The sequence below is a fragment of the Mycteria americana genome, chromosome 3 (genome assembly GCF_035582795.1).
Source record: "Mycteria americana isolate JAX WOST 10 ecotype Jacksonville Zoo and Gardens chromosome 3, USCA_MyAme_1.0, whole genome shotgun sequence".
NCBI lineage: Eukaryota > Metazoa > Chordata > Aves > Ciconiiformes > Ciconiidae > Mycteria > Mycteria americana.
Window position 1 is genome coordinate 60,232,474 of NC_134367.1, and position 13,613 is coordinate 60,246,086.

The 13,613-nt window shown below is 43.6% G+C and overlaps 1 protein-coding gene across 5 annotated transcripts in view; it reads left to right on the top strand.

The window, feature by feature from the left end:
• The first annotated feature begins 1,647 nt into the window (after nt 1-1,647).
• The window catches only part of NCOA7 (nuclear receptor coactivator 7), a 99,198-nt gene continuing 87,232 nt past the window's right edge, over nt 1,648-13,613 (top strand). For 3 of the 5 annotated variants that reach the window (XM_075498678.1, XM_075498683.1, XM_075498682.1), the window contains exon 1: nt 6,160-6,323. The gene's annotated coding sequence lies outside the window, so the exon portion shown is untranslated. Of the gene's footprint in view, nt 1,783-6,159; nt 6,324-6,426; nt 6,569-13,613 lie in introns of those variants that run through there. The other 2 variants (XM_075498681.1, XM_075498680.1) reach the window with 2 other exon arrangements.

The following is a 13,613-nucleotide window of genomic DNA, read 5'->3' on the forward strand; positions in this document are numbered from 1 at the left end:
TGCAGGAGAGGAGCTGAAAGAGTCCCCGATCAACAGGTCGGTGTGCGCTGAAGTCCACTCAGTTCTCTTCTCCCCGTCGGATGCATCAAGATGAACTAGGCAAGGCTGTCAGCGCTGTCCCATCTGGGGTGCCAAAACTGTTATCCCACAAGCATGGGGTCGTTTAACCAGTGTGCAAGACACCAATACACACACAGGGCAGAGGTATTTTATTTCACCTCTGCACGGAGATGGGTGCTAGGTGGTTATTCCACAAAGCTAGCACCAAGTTCTGTCATGCAGGTACAATATTTATACGGTCTAGTTATACATATGCATAAGTAATTACACAAAGCAGTTTTCTATTGGTCTACCTTTCTCTTGTTTCAACTTAAAGCTACAGTGCTACTTTAATATTCTACACATGCTTGGAGGAGGTGGGGGGATAGCTTGCTTTGGTCTTTAATTGAGTCTGTGGTCATGATCTCCCTCTGCCGCCTTTACCTTTTCCCTAGTTACTGCAGTGTTTTCCCTGACTTCATGTTTCTTCGGCACTCCCCCAGTCTTCGACGCCTTCTAGGGCAGGATGTTCCCCTTTTATCAGTCTTTCGGTTCTTCAAGGGCACAGTCGTTAGCAAGGCATGTGTTGTTATACAGAAAGTATCTTGTTTCACAAGGCCTTTATGGCCCTTACATCAGTCCCAGCTGGTAATCTGTGCCCCTTGTTGAAGAGAAAGGCAAAGTGGGACCTGGTTTCCTGCAACTCAGAACTTGCAAGGAACACCAGCCAAATATTAAGGTGGTTCTATACTGCAGAAACTGAGCTAGCTTTAAAGGAGTTTGTATGCTTCACTAGGTCCACAGTATTGTGGTTAAAAGCATAGCTTTCCCCACCCTGGGTGCTTCTCAGGTGGGTTTTGGAGGGGTACTGATTTTGGTGCTTCCGTGGCTGTGATGCTATCAGCGCTTGAGACAGCTAGGTTAAAACTAGGGTAGGTCCACATCAGCTGCATTTGCAGCGTTGAAGACGTGTGTTACAGAAGAGTCGTTGCCACTGTTTGTTCTTAGAGTGCCGCTGTTGTGTGACACCTCAGAGGAAGGCAGGGGTGAACCCCTGATTCTTTAGCTGCCTGAGTGATGGAGACAAAATATTCCCCCTGACAATTTCAGAAAAGTAGCTGAGCCTATGAAAGATGGGATCACATGGCTGATGGCAGGGTGGGTGAACATGTTTTGTCCATGCCTTAGGAAACTGTTAGATGTAGAAACAAATAATTCTTGCTCTGTTATGCTTGACAATTAGCAACTTATTTTCAAAATGTGTAATATATCATACTGAATTTCTATTGAGCAGTGAAAGGGTTGTTTATTACAGCTGTAAGAGTAGTGAAAACTCTTAATATATGTACTAGAGAAATTTTACTGAAATAAGAAATCTTTTCCTGGATAAGAACCCAGGTTGTGGGGGGCAGGGGGCTGACTACTAGACCACAGGGAAGTAGCATTGAGAGTCATATGCTGTCTCATTATTTTTAGAAATAGCTTTCTTTTCTGTACAAGTCATGCACTGACAAAAGATTATGCCTCTTCTCTGGCTTCCTATATCCAATAGAGAAACGCATCAGTGAAACTGTCAGCGATTCAGCCTCCTGCCAGCGCAGAAGCAGCCAGTGCCTGTGCCTGCATCCCTGCGATGCTAGCGGGAGAAGAATGATCTTCCCAAAAGCACCAGGGAAGGAATGTCAGAGGCCGATGTTTCTTTTCACTTAACACAACGGAATGGCGGCGTGTCAGTAAAACCAAGTGAGTAACATTCAATGTTACAGGTACTGTACCCCAGCCTTCAGTTTGGTATGCAAAGCTGAATTTTGGAATCTGAAAAATCAGAGCGATTACTTTAAATGCAAGCTGTAAAGCAGTATGCAATTAACTTGTCTGTTCCATATGAATATTACATATTGGTATTACTTTAATTTGCCATGTTAACTGATGCATGACAGTAGGCTTCCTATGTAAAAATGAGTAAGAATAACATCAAAGTAATGTGCTAATTTACTGAAAGTATATTATTTGGGTATGTTTCTGCTATATAATGGTAAGTACAAAGTGTCTCTAGTACCTGGGGTACACACTTCAGCAGTACTGAAAATCCTTGATTTGCACAGAAGCTGTAAATTATATTTGTAACTATGTGTAATGTGTGTATTTATCACTCCTCTCTTTCCTCAACTGTATTTGATCTGGAAAGTCTTGACATCAGCTTTTCTTCTTTAAGTTAGCCTGATTTAACATGTACATCATCCCAGTTTCAGGGAGATGGAGAGGAAAGGGAAGGAAAAGATGCACAGTCTTTTGCTATTTTATGTTTAATTTCCATGTATGGTCAGAATGGTTACTTAACTGTTAGATTATAATTATTTTCTAGGGGAAAAAATACTATTGTAGTTCTTATTTTTTAATTTCTTTTATCAATATTATTGTATTTCTTATATCTATTTTCACCATAATAGTGTTTCTATGGAAATAATCTAAGGAAAATCTCAAAAGGCGTTGTTGAAATCTTACAGCAGTTCTGATACTCCTAGCTCCAAGATCATCTTCCAAGCTGTACAGTGACTTGCTGTCTTCTTGTAGTTTAATTTAAACAGAGCTAGGGGGCAGTCTGTGAGAATTTGCAGTGTCATGTCTTAATACTGTGCAGACTAGTCATTTACTATTTCCAGAAAATATTTTAAAGATCCTGAAGAAAAATGGGGGAGTAACTTACCAACAATATTTATATAAATACTTTTACAAGTTCTTGTATTGTTTTCCTTGATCTTCCGTTCTTCCCCTGACACTGTATTTGATCCAAGAAGACCTGTGTCCGGTTTTTTTCTTAGCCTGTGTTAAAATGCACATGATTCTGGGGTTCGACATAAGGTATGGCTTCATCCTTCACTGAGCTCAACCAAATACCTTAGTTGAAACAAATATGACTTTTTTATCATCTCCTCATGCATCTCAGCAAATTCCTTTTCTTTTACAGTCTTTCTTCTGCAGAGCATTTTGGAAGCAACTTCTGGTTTGCTCTACTAGACAGTAGAAATGGGTGCACAGAATCAGTTATTAGGGGAGAACTTATAAAAGTTTCAAGCTCTGGTCTCTTTCTCTTTCATTTTTGTGAAACTTGTAGAAATTTTCAATACCTCTGTCAAATTGAGTTATATTTAGACAATCAATTCAAAGTTACAGGGTTAGTTGGGGACACTCAGAAAATTCATCATTACATAAACTGAAGAAACCAGGCTAAAAAAAGCAATATATTGTTACAGAAGTCAACCCACAGTGCATGGTGGGATCAAGCAGAGCCTCAATTATGCATAAAAGTCTGCCTGTATGAAACCTATTTTGTGACTACTTCATGGTGAATAATTTTAAGAGTAATTGGGAAAAACAGGATGACTGCTAATGGAAAAAGAAAAGATTGGTGTCGCCTTTATTTTTATACCTTTTCAAATTGGACTGTTATGGTATTCAAGCTCATCAGTGCAATTCTTTATGGCAGGTTGTCTTTCTTAAATAAATGAGCCATAAGCTAATAGTTGCAGATGTTAAAAAAAAATTACATGAACCACACATGAGCAGTACAATTATTTTTTTTTATATTAGTGTAAGCTGATCTGAGTGCAGGCCATAAACATACTGTACCTGTGATAATTTTTTCTCTGTAATGTATGTAGCTCTATTAATGTACACTGAAGTGTGTACTGTGGAAGATCAAAACCCATTCAAACATTGTACTTAGGTATCCCAAGTCTGTTCTGTCTTCCATGTGTTATTATGCATGTGAGTTTGTGTGAGAAGTCTTTTTCTAGGGTAAAAATTCACAATTTGGAAGTGATTAAAATAGCAAACTTGCATTTTATCTCCATCAAAATAGTGCAATCAGTGATAAAAATTTGCCCAATCCTGAAATGAATGAGCAACATGAATTTAAGATTTTCTCAGTTAAAGATATTCTAAGCATTGATAACACAAAGACAATGAATTAAACAATGTTAGAACATTTGTATTCAAATGAATTGCCATGGAACATACTGCCACAGGAAAGAGCAAACCATTCAGACTGTCTTCTATCCTCTATGCTGTAGAGAGACCAAAACTAAATTTTATTTCAAAGGTTTTATTTCAAAGGTGATGTGTGTATCTATCTATCTATCTATCTATCTATCTATCTATCTATCTCATGTTCATTGTTGTAACAGATAGTCAGGCATTACCTCTTACTTCCAGACCCAGTAAAATAAAATGGTATGTTACATCCCACTCATGCAGTTTCTTCCAATGAGATGGACTCTGTGGGTTGACCTCCAGGCAATAACCCGCAATACCGTAACCAGAACTTGTATGATGCTTCTGTTCCAGTCCTAGCCTGCTTAGTAGGCTAGAATAGGTATTTGAAATGCTTGGGGCAATGTAAATACTGTAGAAATGTGTAGTTTTCTTTGTCTGCTATACGGAATCTATGCATTGTCCTCATAGAGCTTTCTACACAATACAATGGAGGTGACCGTGCTTGGAATGATGATGGACAGTGAACTGGTACATTAGGACAGAGCCAGCTTTTCCTGGAGCTAAAATAAGGTGTTGGTCACTGTCATTGTTGTGCAAGTTCAGCTAAGAGAGAAGTGGGGCTTCCACCACTTTGATGGCTAGGGCTGCGTATCTTCTGCAATTTGGCAAGTCAGGTGAATGGTACTATTTTAGGCCTGTAGTTTTCTTCCTCTTTTTTCCCAATTTTGTTATCTAAGCAGTGCCAGAAGAGTAACTGAGAGCAGAGCGCCGTTCTTCTGTGCTATGCTAGAGAACCCCTGCGCCAGTGAGGTCTTTGAGATTTTAACTAATGTAACTTTGTGTTTGCCCATCTTTTGCCTGGGTAATAGTATAGATATAAGATGTAGTAACTGCAGTATGCTATCAAAACGTATCCTCTGAGCAGGAGACTATGTTTTAAAGAAAATCTCTGTCTTGTAAAATAAACTGTTTCAGGAAAAAAAAAAAAATCAGATGCAAACTTCAATTTTAGCTGGAAGTACAGCAGCAAGTTTAGTGGAGGAGTCGAAACAGTTATTGTCCCAGTACTGACACTGAGTGGTAGAAAGCATATGCTACAAGTAGGGTGACGGTGGGGGGAGACGGCTGCATGTCCATATTGGAGTTGCATTCGGTCTTGAAACCGACATGTATGATTTTGAAATGGATCTTTCAGCAGCCGTTAGGTTAAAAAATAGGCCTCTGACAAATACCTCTCTTACTTAAAATAAAACCTTGTTGGATTTGTGACATTATAACTACTACTAAAAAAAAAAGATTCCTGAGGTACCCACACACCACTTGCTGTTTTATTTTGGCAGACTCTTAGCATCTGTATGTATGTATACACTTTGTGTTACTTTAAGTTTTTATTTATGCAGGTCCCTGCCTGTCTTCAGGCTTTGTCTTGCAGAATTTGTGATTTAATGATGTTACAATACTGTAGGCCTTTCCCTAAGGTTTCCAGTCCTTCAGAGCTGGTTACTGACTGAAGGAGGGAATAGGAAGCTCGGTCTTGTTCAGGCTAGCTGCAAACGCCTAGAAGCGTTACCTGGAGTTGTCTCAGGTAAGGCAAGGGAGTTTCTGGTAACTATAGCGGGTTTTGTTTTTTTGGGGTTGGGTGAAGAAGCCTGCATGCTGGCAGTGTGGAAACAGCAGATAAAGTTTGCAGGCTTTTCAGTTCCCCATGGATCTAAAGGCTTTGGTTAACCTCAGTTTCCAGAATTGGTTGTTTTGTTTCAGTACTGCCCTTGAGAAAACTCCTCTCCAGAGGCAGAGCCCGGCGCTTGGGCTTTGTGGAGAAATACGCCATACTCGGCTTTTTTTTGTGGCCCCGGAGACAGACCCCTTTCCGCAGGGCAGGGCTTGCCGGCACCGCGGCGGCTGGGTGGGTGCTGGGGCCCGAGAAGCGGCTCAAGAAGAGCGCGCCCTTCTCCCCCCGCCGGGTGCTCCGCTACGGGCCCGCCCCCGGAACGAGGGGCCCATCCAGAGCCCGCCGACCCCCTGCCCCGGCACGACGGCGATCCGCTGGGGCCGGGGCGCCCGGGCGGGGCCGAGCGGGAGGCGGGACCGGCGGGGCGGGGCGGAGCGGCGGGCCGGGCCGGGCCGGGCCGGGCCGGGGGGGAGCGGCGGGGCTGGCGCTGCTCTGGCCGAGCGGGGAGCGCTGCAGCCGGCGCTCCCGCAGCGACCTCCTGCCGCCGCCCGGCAGCGGGGCCTGGGCGCAGCGCCGCGCCGCGGGGCCGCCATGCCGCCCCCCGCCCGCCCTGCAGGTGCGCGCCGCGGGGGAGGGCGCGCTGTCTTCCTGTTTACGCCGTGCCGAGGGAGGGCGGGGGGTGGGCGGGCGCGATTGCTCGGCCACGGCCTTGTTCCCTGCCGGGGGTCGGCGGGGCCGGGCCGGGAGCTGAGCCCCGGGGGGGCGGTGGGCAGGGTCCGGCGCCGCCGGCGCTGTGGTGCCGGAGTTGCCGTTTGCCTGCTCGCTTGGTTACGGAGCCAGCCCCGCATCGCAGCGCGGGAGGTGAGGGGCGACCCCGCGGTCGTGACGTGTTTCTCCTGGTGCGCGTGTGGCCGGGCGGCGCGGGGCGGCTGCGGTCACCTGCCCGCCGGCGGTGGTGGCTCAGCGCGGGCTCGGCCGCCGGCCCCATCGGCGCTGCCGGCGGAGCGGTTCCTGCGAGCCCCGGCTTTCGCCGCTGCTGTCGCCTTTCGCCAGCCGATACAGCTGAGTGGATTGCTTAGTTGGCTTTCACGGCTTCAAACCTCACTTACTTCCTCCCTCCCCAGATCTTGGATGATTTACTGGAATGTTCCAGGCTCTCTATATTTCGATAGGCTGGGATTGTCATGATTAAGAAGTGCTGCTGGGAGCCAAAGGCGTGTTAGTAACTGATTCTTGTCTCTTAATGTGTGCAACGGACTTTCCTCTCTGTACCTCATCACACGCTACTTCAGAGTTGGTTTTTTGGCTGGAGGGCGTAACCTGTGTGTTGGTGATGTGTTTGCAATATTATGGTGCTAAAGGATGCAGTAACTGTTTGTCCTCTAGGTGATGAAATAAGACGATGAACGCTTAGACTCAATAACAGGCTTTTACCATGTGTTTACTTTACACGCCACAATTATTGTTCTCCCATTAAGTAGTCATACACTTCTTGTATTAATGCATAATGGTGGACTTTTAGGATGGGTACGTGCCCATTAATCGATTATGGCTTGCCTCAAATGCTGTGACCCAGACTAAGGGCCTGTGTTTGGATGATCCTTAAAATGCATGTTGATGAACCCTCCCAGCATATTGTATCAGCAAGTGTTTACAAAGTGTGGAAAACATATTTTGCTAATATTGTTCCTTTGGATTTATATGTATACACACACAGACTTCAGAAAATTAACGGAGAAGGCAATAGAAAAAGCCAAGAAAAGCATGCATGCATATATACTTTCTGAATGAAAATTACTTTACCACGAATATATGTCTTTAAATGTAAGTCATGGTTAAAAATATGTAAGTCCTAGTGCATTTTAGGCTGATTTCTCTTTCATCCTTTTATCTGGAAAATGTTCATAAATATACAAAAAATATTTTAAGGATCTAAACAGGCAAGCAGTGTTGGTACTGTGAAGAGCTGTATTGAAGCTGATGGGACTGCTTGTAGACAAAATGCTGTGTGATGGCTCTCTCGGTTTGGTTTTGGTTTTTTTCATTTTTTCTTTTTTATTTTAAAATAATAGATCAAAATCTTGGGCTTGGAAGGAAATCCTGTACTTCAGTTTAATTCAGTACCTTTTTTTCTTGTTGTGTATTATGTTATGGAAAAGAAACACTTCTAGAAAACCTGATTTGTCTAAGTCAGTTGTGAGGCACAGTCTCTTGAGTCTCTCTCCTTGCCTTTGCCCAGTGTCCTGTTCTCGCTGCACCAGCAGCCACACTCCCATTTGGATTCATCAGGTCTACTGCCGAAATGATAAGTGATTCCCTTTGGAGTTGAAGTGACTTAGAATTGATTGGAACAGCCCTTGTCTTGTTGTATAGGAATGTGGCTTTGTTGCTTTGTGTATCCAGGATTTTGAAAGAGAAGAGTAAAGTGGCTGGGGATTGGCGCTAGTAAATATTTGGCTAGCTTATGGTACTGACTTCAGTGGACAGCTTACAAATCCCTTTCAGTGTTAGGGAATAAGTCCCTCTATTCAAATAGAGGTGAATTCTTTGGAGAATAACATTTCTTTAAAAAGGTTATTAACACAGTTGTGAGAATCCTGTATGTAGATGAGTATTGCAGCCAGAGTGGCTCCCTGCAGTCACCCATCTGGGTGAGTGTTTTCAAGGTGGGAAATTAGTGTGAGCCTCTGCAGCATGATCTGGTACAAGAAATTGCTGCTCCAGGCAGCTGGAGATGTTCACAAATGATAATTATGATGGAAATGAGGGATGAAGGGACTCAATTTCCCTTTTGCTTTTCAGTAGGCACTGAAGGAAACATAACCAATGTTGAGAAAAATGGTAAAACTCCCTGTCTGGCCCCTGGCTTGTGCCCTCTGTGTCTCAGCAGGTGCCCGATGCAGCAGCAGGCAGTTGTCGTCCTCAGCTCTGCTGGCGGGGTGAATCTAGTGTCATCAGCCAAGAAGCAACAGAGTGATGAATCTCTTCCTCCTCATGATCAAAAAGCCAAAAAAGTCTAAGACTTTACAGGCACGGCTCTTGTTTTGGTGAGGTATCCACTTGCTGGTGTAGTTATTGATGGTGGGGATGGCTGCCTGCCACGGAGTTGGTGGTTTCTCGCACGCTGCTGCGAGGGAGCTGGGCCTTGGGATCTACGCCCTTGTGGAGGAAAATGCACGAGTCACGCTGCTGCAAGTTTGTCCTGAGGGTTAAGATCGCTTTTCCAAAAAGAGGAAACCTAACGCTATGGTTGAGGAGTGAAGTCAGCATTAAGAGGACTCACTTAAGTGGCCTCCTTTGATCAGGAAGAAAAGCAGGGTAGGAGAAACAAGTTTTCAGATTTTTTTTATCTGACTGGTTTCCTTATTCCCGTGTCATTTTTCCCTAGCCAGATTCCTGAAACAGTGACAAAATTCACAGCAAGCTAGAGGGATTATATTCCCCCCACAAACATAATGTTTCAGATTGATACATTAAACACATACAGGGGAGTATTCTTTTTTTTTTCCCCCTTGTCTTTGCAAACCCTTCTGATTGTAGGCAGAAAGCTGTACTTCTTTGTTCTTCATCAAAATGTCAGGTGGGCGTGAGTGGCTGTGCCACTGCTGGAAGGTGTCTGTTATGTTTTGGGGTGGGCAGCACGCTGCAGTGGGGCAGGGGGCTGTGGCTGTGTGTCTGCAGTCCCTCCTCTGCTTGCCTGCAAGGGCAGGGTGCAGGCAGGCTTTGTGGGGTCTGTCAGTACTTCCCGATGGGTTGCAATGCAGAAGGTAGTAGTAAGTGCCAAGAAGGATGAGTTACTCCAGGTACAATGCTTTGCTCTCACACCTGTGCTGCTCCCAGTCTCTGACCAAGCTTGGAGAAATAGTATGAGTATTTCAGTGTGGTAGGGTGACATGCCTAGTGACGTGCCTGTACTTACTTGAGACTTAATGACTTCTTATGGAACCACAGTTTATCCTTTAGGAAGACTTCTGGCTTAGACTTGGAGCTCTCAATGGATGGTACTCATCCTAATCTTAGTAAGCCTTTCTGGTTCTTATTTATCGTGTTTTTAAGACGCGAGCTGTGCTTTCAGTTGCATGCCTCAAATTCCACATGGTATGATCCTACGGCCTTGTCAGCTAGATGAAGCTGTTCGCTTCTCTCGGTTATTCTATCCCCTGTAGTACTCAAGCGTTGTAATTATTAGGCCTCCTCTTTGATATGCTATATGTAGATCCCACCAAGGTGCCACTTTTTTCTTTTGTTGCCTTTGTTATGGCTACTATGTATGTTTTACAGCTTTTTTTTTTTTTTTTCAACATCCTTTTTGAAATGCAGGCTCTATGACTACCCATCATATTTAAGTAATGGTAATATCAACCTGGTTTATAGGAACAGAAAACATCCAAGCTGAGCAGGGATGTTATACTTGTTTATACAGGCAAGATTTGCATTTACCTTTTGGTTATAGTGTCAAATTAGGATTGTTTATGTTTCATTCTGTGTTCACTTAGCGGGATTTAAAAGCCTTTTATTAATAGCTACCAATTTCTAGAAAGGAAATTTTCTTACAGTAGTCTCACCTGTTAGTGACTGATTTAGGGATCTTCCCACAGTGTTTCTGTAGATACCTGAGAGCCATTTCCCCAAAACCTAAGACTCCCTGGGCAGACAAAGAGCTGTCCCAGTGCACCAGTTAGAGGAAATCGCAGCTTTGTTTTACAGAAGTTCACAGTGAGAGCTACTGCTTCCTTGAACTCAACCTTATCTTAAGAAAAGGTAATTTATTCCCTGACTCATCTTTCAAGTAAATTTAACCTTTTCTAACAGCGCACTCTCTCTCTGCCACTACTCCTGTCTGTTTTTTTGTCCCACGTGCCATCTGTCTTACTTTCTGGTTTGTTTTCTTTTTAAATACTCTAAGCTAATGCAGCAGATAGAAAACAAGTATGAATATTTATAAACCATCACTGCCACCTTCATTCTGAGGGGAAGAGGTGTGGATGGCTTCCTGCCAGGTCAGGTGATGCTGTGATTGCAGAAACTAATTGGGATCTGCCTAGGTTGTTACTTGGAGGGGATGCTACAAGAACAACTCGATCTCGTCAGTGGCTCAGCAGCGCTTGCATGCTGTGTCAATAGTCAAATGTGCTCAAATAATGTAGTAGGTAGTGCTAGTCTGTTGTTGTAGTTAACTGTCTCGTGGTCAAGTAATGCGCCAGTGTGGTGGCAAGGGCTTTATTTTACTGTCAACTTAAGTAGTAGCATTTCTATAATGCTTTTTAAGTAGCTATACGGATGCCAAAGACTTGGGCATTTCTGATAAAGCTGAGTGTAATACTGTATGCAGGTTTTGGTAGCTGTAACAAGCTCGGCAAAGCTTTGTAGGCCAGAGAGAGGCTTAAGTTTTTCCTTCATACTTTTTCACAGATAATTCAGAGAAGCATTGAAGAGTATAAAAAAGTAATTTTACACATTAGGATTATTTGTATGATATCTGGCATATATATTAAAAAGAAATTCTTCACTTGTAATATATAAGTAATGTTTGACTTCTTGTACTCCCCTTTTTTTCCATCCTGGCTGCTGATCAAACCTTTTGCAGTGAAGCTGCTGAAGAGTGATGGCTAAAGGTAGCAGCTGTGATAACCCATGACATAGAATCCAGGCAGTTCTATCTGCCCCAGCTCCAAAAGTTTCTGAAATGCAGCTGTTGTCCAATAGATGTGTGGTGCGAGTGGTGACATCCTGGTGACAATGGGTGGAGAACTAGGGAGATAAAACTTTGACTCTTACTTTGTTACAGAACAGTGTGCTGAAACATGTCCAGGTATGTGGTGAAAGATTGACTTTGCTTGCTGTGAGCCAGTCACTTCTGTGGATATGGGCCAAACAATTGACAGCTATGCAACAGCTGATGAACATGAAAGTCCCCTTGCCACCCAGATGTGCCGGGTCAAGTAGCAAGCAGTCTGAGTAGTCATCAGAGCAGTCAGGAGATGAATTGAGAAGCACAAAGGAATGACAGGGGTGGCTTTCTGCCAGTGTGGCGAGTTGTTCTCCAGCCCTTGTGCTTAGGTATCAGCTGAAGAAATTTCATTTGATTTAGAAGTAATTTGGTTTTTAAAGCATGGTTTTTTGTTTTTTATTTATTTATTTTCGTGTATGATGCTGGGCTGTGTTTGTTAGGTATGCCTTCTTGTGAGGGCTGAGTAGGTGGTGGGAGGTGGCTGGCATCATCACGTCAGTGTACAGAGGCTAGACAGGAACTTGCAGTGACATCTCCATTTGTGTCCTGCTACAGTCACGCTTACAGGATGGAAAGTAAAATCTCCTGTGTTGGGCTAGTGCCGATGTGGTTGCTCGTTGGGGCACATTTGTTTCCGTATATGTAGGAATTCTGGATTCCTTAAAATTGAGCCCTGCTGCTAAATTTATCCAATTTATCCACTTTATCTAATTTATCCACTCAATGGATGAATTTTGAAGTGGGCTATTTGTTTTGAAAATTGGATTTCCCTTTGTAATGCATGATTTCTGTTAGTACAAGTAACACATTGGTTGTCATGAAAAGAGATTAAGGAGCTGGAGATTAGTTTTCTTTTCTCCTGCTCTGTTGACACTGTGCACTTGAAGCTATTGTGCGAGTAGTAAGTTTCAGTGTTTTGTCAACTAGTTGTGTCCTTTCCTGAGCCCTGCTCTGGTAGTTCACAGTCCTAGGCTGAGCCTGGCAGGTAACAGGCAGGTTTTACAGGAAGAGGACTAGAGACTGATCTTGAGACCAAAGTGGTACAGCAAATACAAGAAATCCAGAATCTTCTACAGGCAGGATGGGACGAGCAAGTAACATGAACCTCAGGAAACAACCAGACCTCATGCAGTGGTGCATGTTGGCAAGTTTTCCTGGGCTCCATGGATGGCAAGCTGTGGAAAAAACACTGCACCCAGGAGAGTGGTTCCGAGCCCTTCTGTTCAACTCTGAGCGTGCTTCGGATTAAGCTTGTTAGAAGAGCAAGGAAGGTGCATTCTGTTCCTTGTTTTCCTCCTGGGAAGGAAATGCAGACCCAGACCCGGCAGAGCAGGGGCATGCTGCTCCTTGCAGAATAGGGCCCTGCTGCGCTAGGAGCAAGCCATGATTGAAGAGCGCCGTGGGCAGTCTGTGCAAATGCCAGTGGAAAGCCAAGGAGGTTTGCAAAAGGAAAGCTGGCAGAGCTGAACGGGCCACCTGTAGCACCAAACCTGATTTTAAGCTGCTTCTGAGGAAATGTGTATTTCTTTGTACTTGGTAACTGTCATGTGTTCATTTTGTCACATGAACCCATGTAGGATTTGGGATGTAAGGGCTTCAAGTTAGAAAATTTATTTTGGGCAAAATTATTGTCATCCCTCCGTAAATGGTAACAGGCATTTAAAAGCCTCTCTTCTGGCTGTGGGGGGTTTTGTTGTTTGGTTTTTGTTTTTTTTTTTTAAATCTAGAAACTTTGTAAACAATCAAACTTCCATGGATGTCACTGAAATCAGGACTTGATCTTCAGTACTGAGTACAGTTTTCAACTCTTAACTGCTTTGCAGTCAGCATTATATTGCGTTTAAAATAAAAGTTTTACCTGGTACTGTGTTTTGTAACTGTTGTTTAAGTTTTGATTTCTTCTTCATCCCGTATACTTTTTGTTGTGAATTCTGTGATGAAAGAGCTGTGGATGATTATTTTCTCACTCAAAGGCTCTAGGATGACAGCATACTGTGTTATAAATTGGAATTTACTTTATCCGGCCTTGAAACATGTCTTTCTTCCTGCTTCTCTTCACTTTTTTTTTTTCTTTTTACTTTACTGAGTCCAGCAAGCAGATAGCTCAGAAAAGCAATTTTGACCTGTGGAAGCCAGTGCTGGGTATTACTAGGTTAGCCCAGCCATGTGTTTGAG